This window comes from Mauremys mutica, chromosome 13 (assembly GCF_020497125.1).
Source record: "Mauremys mutica isolate MM-2020 ecotype Southern chromosome 13, ASM2049712v1, whole genome shotgun sequence".
NCBI classification, from domain to species: Eukaryota; Metazoa; Chordata; order Testudines; family Geoemydidae; genus Mauremys; species Mauremys mutica.
Window position 1 is genome coordinate 27,514,099 of NC_059084.1, and position 8,983 is coordinate 27,523,081.

An 8,983-nucleotide genomic window follows, 5' to 3' on the forward strand; every position below is an offset into this window, starting at 1 on the left:
CTAATTTGTCTAGGGTGAGTGCTGGCCTTCTGCACAGGGGTGAGTTTCCCCAGTATGATTACGTGGAAGGACAGCTCAGAATTTCCTTGAGTTGTTAAAAAATTGCCCCCAGAAATCTAAGCTTCCGTTTAAAAAACTAAGGGCCAAATTCTGCTCTCCTTCCCGTCATCTTAACACCAGAGTATCTCCATGGAGCTTCAGCACAGGCTCCAGCTTTAACCCAATGTAAAGGGGAAATGAAACTGGTCTGCCATGGGCTGACAAAAAATAAAATGACGACTCTCCCCATTCAGCTGAGCTCTGTTCCAAAGAGAAGAGGTGCTTCCCTCCCTCGACAAATAAATTGCCAGAGGGGTCTGGCAATCGTGCTTTTAGTGTCAGATGGCATTCAGCAGCCTCTTTGAATCCAGCGCGCTGTTTATTTCATGCTCGGAACTGCTTCTTACATCTTGTCTTTGGGACTTTCAGATTGATGGGATGAGCCAAATGGGTCCGTATTCCCCCTAAATAACATGGGAAATATCAGAGCAAGGTTACATCTGTCAGAGATGAAAATACGATATTTATGTCTCCCTGTAATCCACTCACTAGTTTATGGACCCGGAGTCCTCCAAGGAGGGTCACAAATCTATCTGAAGTCCCTGAGTGCTGGGTTTTGCATTTGGATCCCCTATTTAGTTGAAAGATGTTTAAAATTACATGAAGATGGACGACTCCCTATTGACAATCCATCTAATATGTGTAGGAGTACATGTTAGTCTGGCACAGCTATGGAATAAACAGCTTTCAGCCTGCTTTCAGACGGTGGAATTGGAGTCATTTGTAGAGCCAAAATTACCTGAGGCCAATTCAATGATGGTTGAACCACGGAGCTTCTGAAGGTTCATTTGACTTTGTAATAATACCCCAAAAGCCGGATGCCTCTCTGAAGTTTATCTAAACCAGTGGTTCTCAGACGTATTGGATTGTGTCCCCCCTTCTTTGTTTCTGTAGTAGTTCAAGCCCCTTCCTCTGGGTGCTTGGCCCACAGCCGTTGCTCTCTGACTGCCCAGCGCTGAAGGCAGAGCCAAGAGTGGTGGCTGCTGGCCAGCTCCCAGAAGCACCTGATTCGTACCTGCAGTCCCTCTGTGGGGATAAATTACATCTGCAAACAGGGAGGCTCTCTGTCTGAAAACTGACACATATGAGCACCTGCACCCTGGATAATGTACCTAGAACTCACTTGCATGTGAAGTTACTGGATTTGTGCTCAGTGAAAGTGAGGGCGGATTATCCCAAAGTCAGTTTGGGAGATCCACTTTATTCCCTTGGAAGCTCATGCAGAAATGCCTGCACCAATTTCCGTGAGGCTGAGTGGGGAACTTATCACCTCACTGGACTTCCCACTCACAATCGCTGTCCTTTAATTAATTATGCGGCCAAAACCATTTACAACAATCCTCCTGGCAACAAGTTATCCTCTAGCTTCACCAAGTGCATTGTTACAACAGAGTTGCCAGCTCTTGAGATTTTTATCACCCATCTCATTATATTTGGTGCTTTTTAGGGCCATGCTCCTGGAATCATGTGATCACATGAGACTCATGGGTGCAGAGAAAAGTTTGAAAACATGACCTGAGTGCCCCCTAGAGGCTCAGAAACCAGAAAGAAAATAAAAGGAACAAAAAGACCACAATTATTTTTTTTTAATCTCATCATTTTTACACCAATCTCATGATTCTTTGGGAGCCTGACTTGAGATTTTTGAATAGTTGGGGTTGGCAGTACTGCTAGAAAGCAGGCGGTTTGTGAGTGCGAATACCTGTTCCCAAGCTGAGGCTGAGAGGTGCTGAGTATCGGTGAAGTCAACAGAAGCTGCAGGTGTCAACCGCTCTCTGGACCAGGCTCTCCCAAGAACATGGAGGCCAATTTTCAAGAGCTCAGAACCCAAGATGCTGAGCTCTTTTGAAAATCTGGTCCTACTGCTGGGAAAAGCAGTTGTTTCAGAAGACACTAGTGAAATTTTTCTCTCCCATCTTGCCTCAGAATGACTCTTTACTTAACAAAATGGCCCCAAATTCCACCACTCAGTGATGCGTGCAGACATGTTCTCAAGGGACCTTCTCCTTTTCATGCATATCACTCTGCAGCCACCTAGAGAATGCAGCAAAGAATCCTGTGGCACCTTATAGACTAACAGACGTCTGTTAGTCTATAAGGTGCCACAGGATTCTTTGCTGCTTTTACAGATCCAGACTAACACAGCAACCCCTCTGATACTAGAGAATGCAGGCTCTACTGCAAAAATGTAATGCAGCTCCTTAGGGTACCTTACTAAAAATGCAAGGCTTTTCCGCCCCCGGTGCATGATATTAAATTTTTAACCATGCTCAATAATCAGAGTTTCTAGAGCAAATACATCTTCGTCGGAGCGGCGTTCCTCCAGCAAAACCAGCAAGAATCTAATTGCCTAGTTGAGCTAAGGAATGACTTGTTTATTTGTTAACTGCTTTAATGACAGCTTTTGGGAAGGAGATGGCATCCTAAAGTTCTTTGGTGCAGACGGGTTTGTACGCATCCTCATGTTGTGACGGAACCACTTTAAACGAAGAGAACATATAAATATTTTAATAATGACATGAATGATTAACAGAAATAATTGTTTCTATATTTAATGACCAATTCCAAGATGCATTGCAGCAGGTTACAAATTGTTTCAAACTACTTAACAAATGACGTTTTGCCGCTAACTGGAGGTCACAAAATGATTTATACAACATGCCACAACACATTTAATCAATCTTTAATTATTGCCACAGTACTTATGACTGTTACCTCCCATACAATGATTATGCTTTATGATGCTTAGAAATTATTATACTTTTTAAGAATTCATGGCCTACTTTCTCAGCTAGACCCAATATCCAGGGGAGGAAAGGGACACAAAGGAATGGGTTATGGCTACTTTCTCCTGGGGGCAGTTCTGTGCTGCTGTAACTTAGAGCAGCTTTGAGGCTGCTCTAAACTGCACTGGCTGGGTATGGCTCAGGGAGCTCTAATCACTGGAGCACATGGGACTAATATGCCCCCTATACCAGGGGCCAGGAGAGGGTATTGTAGGAATCAGTTAGGCTAGCTCTGTGCTACCCAGGGATTCCCCAATGCCTGTGAAGTCCTTAGCTGGCCAGATCTGCTGGCTTTATGACTCCTTTTTACCACCAAACTGGCACAGAAAGTATAGTAGGAAAGAACTTGTCCCTATATATTTACATGTGTGTGTGTGAGAGAGAGAGAGAGAGAGCGCGAGAGAGTATGCTTTACCCTGCAGAGACTTAAGTTAATTCCCTGTACCTGTAGCTCTCTGTAGTCTGAGAGCAACTCTGGCTAAAATTCAAGACTGGATACCCAGAAATAAACCAGCTTCAAGCCCAGTGCTGGATCTTTTCTGTCCCTTCGTAGCTCTGCAAGGGTGAAAGGTGGGGAAAGGGCCCACCATGCCGGAAGAGAAAGAGGTGAGGTGAATTAAGACCATATTTCTAACCCCCTCTGGATGGCCTAGCCCGGCTGGTCAGGCACATAGGGGAAACTGCATGATGCACTCCACAAAAGGGTAACAGCTCCTGCTGCTGCATCCACTTCTGCAGTCAGCCAGAATTCCTCCTGGGGCCATGGCTTTAATGCAGCTCCCTCTTGCAGGGCTGACTTTTATGTGCCCCATTCAGCCCTTAACCTGCAGGATATTTCCATGTGAGACCCTCTGTAGTTTAATTGTGAGCAAACATTGCAGTTTAACTACAGAAGACAAAACTGCAGTCAAAATGTACTTCATTGCAGTGACGAACGGTCATCTGAATGGAATCTGGCAGGAATTAAACTGCCTTTTATGTGCAGTTCTTCTGCACTGAATCCTAATTCAAGCTGAAGTTGCTGTGAATAAAACTAAACTTATAGGTAAGGCCCCCATCGAAATCACTTCATCATGAAAAATAGGCTATTTTTCCTGAGAAGAATGTAAACAGTGAAGATGAGTAATGTCCCCTTCCTGTGATTGTGTTGTGCTCCCTGGGAAAGTTAACCAGCTTTTGTGCAGCGTGAAATGAAGAGCTGTTTATTTGTGGTTTATGGGGATATTTTCAGGTACGTGCACAGGTAAAATACAGAATTGCCAACCGCAGAGTTCAAAAACCATGAGTCAAGCCCAAATAATCAAGAGATTGGCTTTAAAATTATTATTATTATTTATTATTAGAAAATAATACATTCTGGGTTCATTTTCTTTACCTTCTGGTATCTGAGCCTGCAGGGAATACTCACGTCACATTTTCCAGCTTTTCTCCAGAACTACAAGTGCTAGAAACTGACTTTTTTTTTCAAAATGGAGTCTCCCTAAATCACATGACTCCAGGAGACAAGGCCTTCAGAAAAACTCCAAACATCACATGACTCACCATGAAATCATGAGCATTGGCAACACTGACAAGACCCAGGGGATAATAAAAAGGGTAGGTACAGAGTTGCTCTGTACAAGTAAGAACAAGGGTAAAGTGTCCATTAACACCATATATGTATGGCCATAAATATTACAAAAAGTGCAGTTTTATATGAAAATCATTTCCATTTTCACTCAGCTCGCAACTCCCAAGTTTTTCCGCCAAGTATTGTGGGCACCCACTGGAGCAGCCAGATGGCACAGCTCCCTGCCCCCCTCCTCCAAGCTCCTGACCTACCCTTCTGGCCTGAGAGATGCTGAGCAGTCACAGTTCCCACTGACTTCAATGGGCTTTGTAGGAGCTCAGCAGCTCTCAGGATCAGGCCAACAGGACTCGGTGCCATTCCCTTTGTCCTTGAGCACCCCTGCAGTAGTGGAGTGAGGTAACTGTGGAGACTGTAACCCCTGCACAGGAGGGCAGGTGAGCAGTGGTTCTTGCAACATATCTATCTATCTAAACATTGTCATACAGCTCTATCTACCAGCTATCTGCTCTTATATCCTGCACCCATCACAGAAACGTGTAAGCTGCTCTACAGCCAGTGCCTGCTCCCCAACCAGTGCCTTCTGGTCCATAGCCCCCTCCTGCACCAGCAGACTGCTCTGACCCCTCCCTCCTCAGGGGTTCCATGTCTATCCTAGGACCTGGGTCCTGGCTTCTTTGTGGGTTTAGGATTGCCAACTTTCTAACTGCACAAAACCGAACACCCCTGCCCTGCCCCTTTTCTGAGGCCCCGCCCATGCTCACTCCATCCCCCCCTCCCTCCGTCACTTGCTCTCCCCCACCCTCACTCACTCATTTTCACCAGGCTGGGGCAGAGGGTTGAGGTGTGGAAGGGGGTGAGGACTCCAGCTGGGAATGGGGGCTCTGGGGTGGGGCCAGAGATCAGGGGGTTGGAATGCAGGAAAGCGTTCCAAGCTGGGGGTGGGAACAAGGGGTTCAGAGTGTGGGAGAGGGTTCAGAGCTGGGGTAGGGGGTTGGTGGGTGGTAGGGGGGGCAGGCTCCAGGAGGGAGTTTGGGTATGGAAGGGGGCTCAGGGCTGAGGGTTGGGGTGTGGCAGGGGTTAAGGGTGTGGGCTCCAGGAGGGAGTTTGGGTGCTGGAGGGGGCAGGGGGTTGGGGTGCAGGAGGGGGTGTGGGCCCCAGGCAGTGCTTACCTTGGGTGGCTCCCTGGAAGTGGCCAGCATGTCCTGAGGCTCCTACGCAGAGGCACAGCCAGGCGGATCTGAACACTGCCTCCGCCTGCAGGCACTGCTCCTGCAGCTCCCATTGGCCGTGGTTCCCAGCCAATGGCAGCTGTGGAGCTGGTGCTCGGGGACGGGGCAGCGTGCAGAGCCCCCCCAAACACGCCTAGCCTAGGGGCCGTAGGGACATATTGCCGTTTCCAGGGAGCTGTGCAGAGGCAGGTTGGGAGCCTGCCAGCCCTGCGCCACCTGGACTTTTAATGGCCTGGTCAGCGGTGCTGACTGGAGCTGCCAGGATCCCTTTCTGACCAGGTTTTCCAGTTGAAAACCGGACACCTGGCAACCCTAGGTAGGCTGCATCCCCCTTGCTGCTGGAGCTGCCTCCCAGCAGCCAGATGCCACCCCTGAGCACTGGGCTTGTCTGGACTCAGCGTGTATCTCTGGGTGGTCTGGCTGTGCACAGTTGTTCTGTCATGTTCATTAGGCTCCTGGCCTGCTAACTCCTCTTTTCCTTCTCCCAGGCCCAGCCCCGCAAAGCACACCTCTGGGACCTAGGGGAGGGAGGGTGTTTCTCTCCCTTCTGGAGCCCCTGATAAGCTCCCTGCTCCAAAGAGTCAGGCAAACACCTGACTTAGTCATCTTTCCCCACTGCCGAGCCTGACACAGGAGGCTGCAGTGTCTTGGCAGAGAAGGCCTACGGCCCCACCCCCACTCCACCCACCCATGGACCCGCTGCACCAGTTAGTGCTCCTTCAATGGTAGTTGCATGTTGTCCTTCCTCTCCCCATTGCTTGCATGCAAACTGTCTGCGTCCTGTGCACTGGGAACTAGGGAGGGGAAAGGGTTTCTTCATCCTCTTCCCCTGGGGCACGGACAGCACCCATAGCCAGCCACACAGTGTTTGACCAGAGGCAGCAGAACTGAACTGGGCCAGGCCTCATCTATTTAGAGATTGCTCTTGGAAGGCTTTGCTTGAAAGACAGTCCCCACCACTCGCCAAATGGAAGCTGCTCTGTGGCTGGCGTGATCATACCAACCAATGAACAGCAGCTGTGTTTTTAAAGAAGAGCCCACCATACTTCTCAAATTTGCCTGATTTACTCAGAATGAAAAGCGGGTAAAATATTTCCAGTGGAAGATGAAGCCATTCTTTTTCACCAAATAGACTCACCAGGTTTGTTCGATGTGGGTGCTTTTTCTCCCATTTCAAGCCAGATCTTCAGTCACTGACACCTGTTTTTTTAAGACACAAATAATTGTGTGCACAGTTTTCCACTGGCAATTATTTGCACCCCCAAAAATGTAGCCCCAGTTAAGGCTCAGGTGAAAACAGGGGCCTATACTTCAGTCTGGACATAATTTTTTGATGCCTTGAAACAACAACTTCAGCAATGGATTTATTCCAAATAAATTCTGATTTCTGACTTGCATGAACATACACATTTCCAGGGTATACATGACCCTTTTATGACACTGAATGTGTAGTCAAAGTAAAGCTGAGTTGTTTTTACCTCTCACAATCAAGTTGTTTGGAATAAAATGTGGCTTAGAAGTGAATCTATAATGTTAGTGGCATTGCACGGAAACTGCTATTAACAGGAGGAAAATGTAGGTAGTAACTCTGTGGGGGTTTTTCTTCATTGAAACTGTAATGAATGTGCATCCTATGTACTAAAGTGCAGGGAAAAGTACAATTCTCGCAGCAGTTAAAATGCATCTCATTAGCACTGAAACTACTGTATCGTCAAAATACATTATCTTCAGCTAAAAAAAAAAATGTGTAATTGAATTCCCATCAAAGCATAGTTCATCTAAATCAAATCAGACTGTGCTCATACTGCAGTTCATTTGAACTGTGGATGAAAATTAGGATTAATTAAAATACCTGCTAGTAATTTGAGTGAGTACATAGGCAGCTTTTGAGTCGGAGGGGGTGGGGGTTGTGGGGCTTGGATTCAAAGCAGGTGCACATGGTTGCATGCACAGCTACAATATGGTAATTTCCATGGAACGGTAAGATAAATTCTCTGGAGAGACACCGGGTTCTGTGACAGAACGCTTCTATGGAAACCTGTCTACAGTGAGTGACAGGTATGTGAGCAGAGTGTCTTGGGAGAGAAGGTTTCACCTGGAACAGTGGGAGCAAGTTGTTGTCATGCTGTCCGCTCCCATTTGTCATAATATATCAATCTATCTACCTACCAAAAAGTATCCCGCCAGCCTATTGTGATGTTACTCTAGCAGCATCTTTAATGGCAGTCACCTGCAAAGTCCTGTCCCTCTTGGACTTGCCCTAACCTGCTGTGTGAGCCAAGCCACAGCCAGTGCCATCGGGACCCCGGTATGTCTTAGCCAACATCTCCACCTCACTGCTGGCCATGTGGGTTTGCCACAAAGGAAAGGCACAGATCAGATCTCCATGGTGGGGAGGTAGCTGGCTGCTCCCAGGAAATAGAAGGGGACAGTAGGGAGCCAGCATGGCTTGCTGAGCTTTGCCAATCCCCATTCACTTTCAGGCAAGTAGTCCCTTAAGTTTGTTCTTGTTCCCAGTCCACTGGTGGCCAGCTGCCAAAGGGGTTCTCTGAAGGCGTCATCCCCTGGGTAGAGGCAGCCGTGGCCATGGAGCTGCTGAGTTGAGAGTGGAGAGATGTGAGATGGTGGGGCTTGGGGCTCCACTCATGGTGTTAGCTTATCTGGGGTTGGCCAGCTCTGCTCTAGCCTGTCAGTTTTCTCCTCAACCTGACCCAATGCCTGGCCGCCCTTCGTGGGAGAACAGGCAGAGCATGCAGTGGCCGAGGGACTGGCTCAGCTAAACTGAGCAGAACTTGCTTGGCAGACCCTACTGGAAAGGGAAGGACAGAGGTCCAAGGAGGAGGCTGAATGCTGACACCCTGCAGCAAACTCCCATCCACAAACATAGAGACAGTTCTTCTGGACCTGGCTGGCATCAGGAAACTCCCAGAGCCAGGGGAACAAGACTGGGAGCAGTGAGGAAAGTCAGGAGAAGGCACCGGTTTGGGGAATCGGTGGGTAAAGTCTGAAATGGATGCGACACCGTAGCAGTCAAAAGCACCAATGTACCCTCTAGAGGAACTGTAGCATGTTTCGGGGGTAGAAGGTGCTTCACACAACACTGCTTGGGATGGCAGGGCCATATTTTCCCTGCACTGTCTCTTAGGGACTGTCTTCACTGCAGTTAATTCAGGCTCTTACTCGGATTCTGTCCCAACCCTTCCCAGTCACACACACAACTTGCCTAGACCGTGTGCTGATCTCCTGGGCTAACTGCAGTGAAAACGGATGGGAGTGGCATGGACAGGTGAGCCCCAAAC

At 48.1% G+C, this 8,983-nt stretch overlaps 1 long non-coding RNA gene across 1 annotated transcript; it reads right to left on the bottom strand.

Annotated features, from left to right (window-relative positions):
• Positions 1-399: 399 nt before the first annotated feature.
• Positions 400-7,724, bottom strand: LOC123348058. The gene is made up of 3 exons (XR_006573156.1): positions 7,537-7,724; positions 6,823-6,884; positions 400-503 (listed from the first exon to the last, which is right to left on the bottom strand). It is a non-coding gene; the product is annotated as an uncharacterized LOC123348058 (long non-coding RNA).
• Between the last annotated feature and the right edge of the window lie 1,259 nt (positions 7,725-8,983).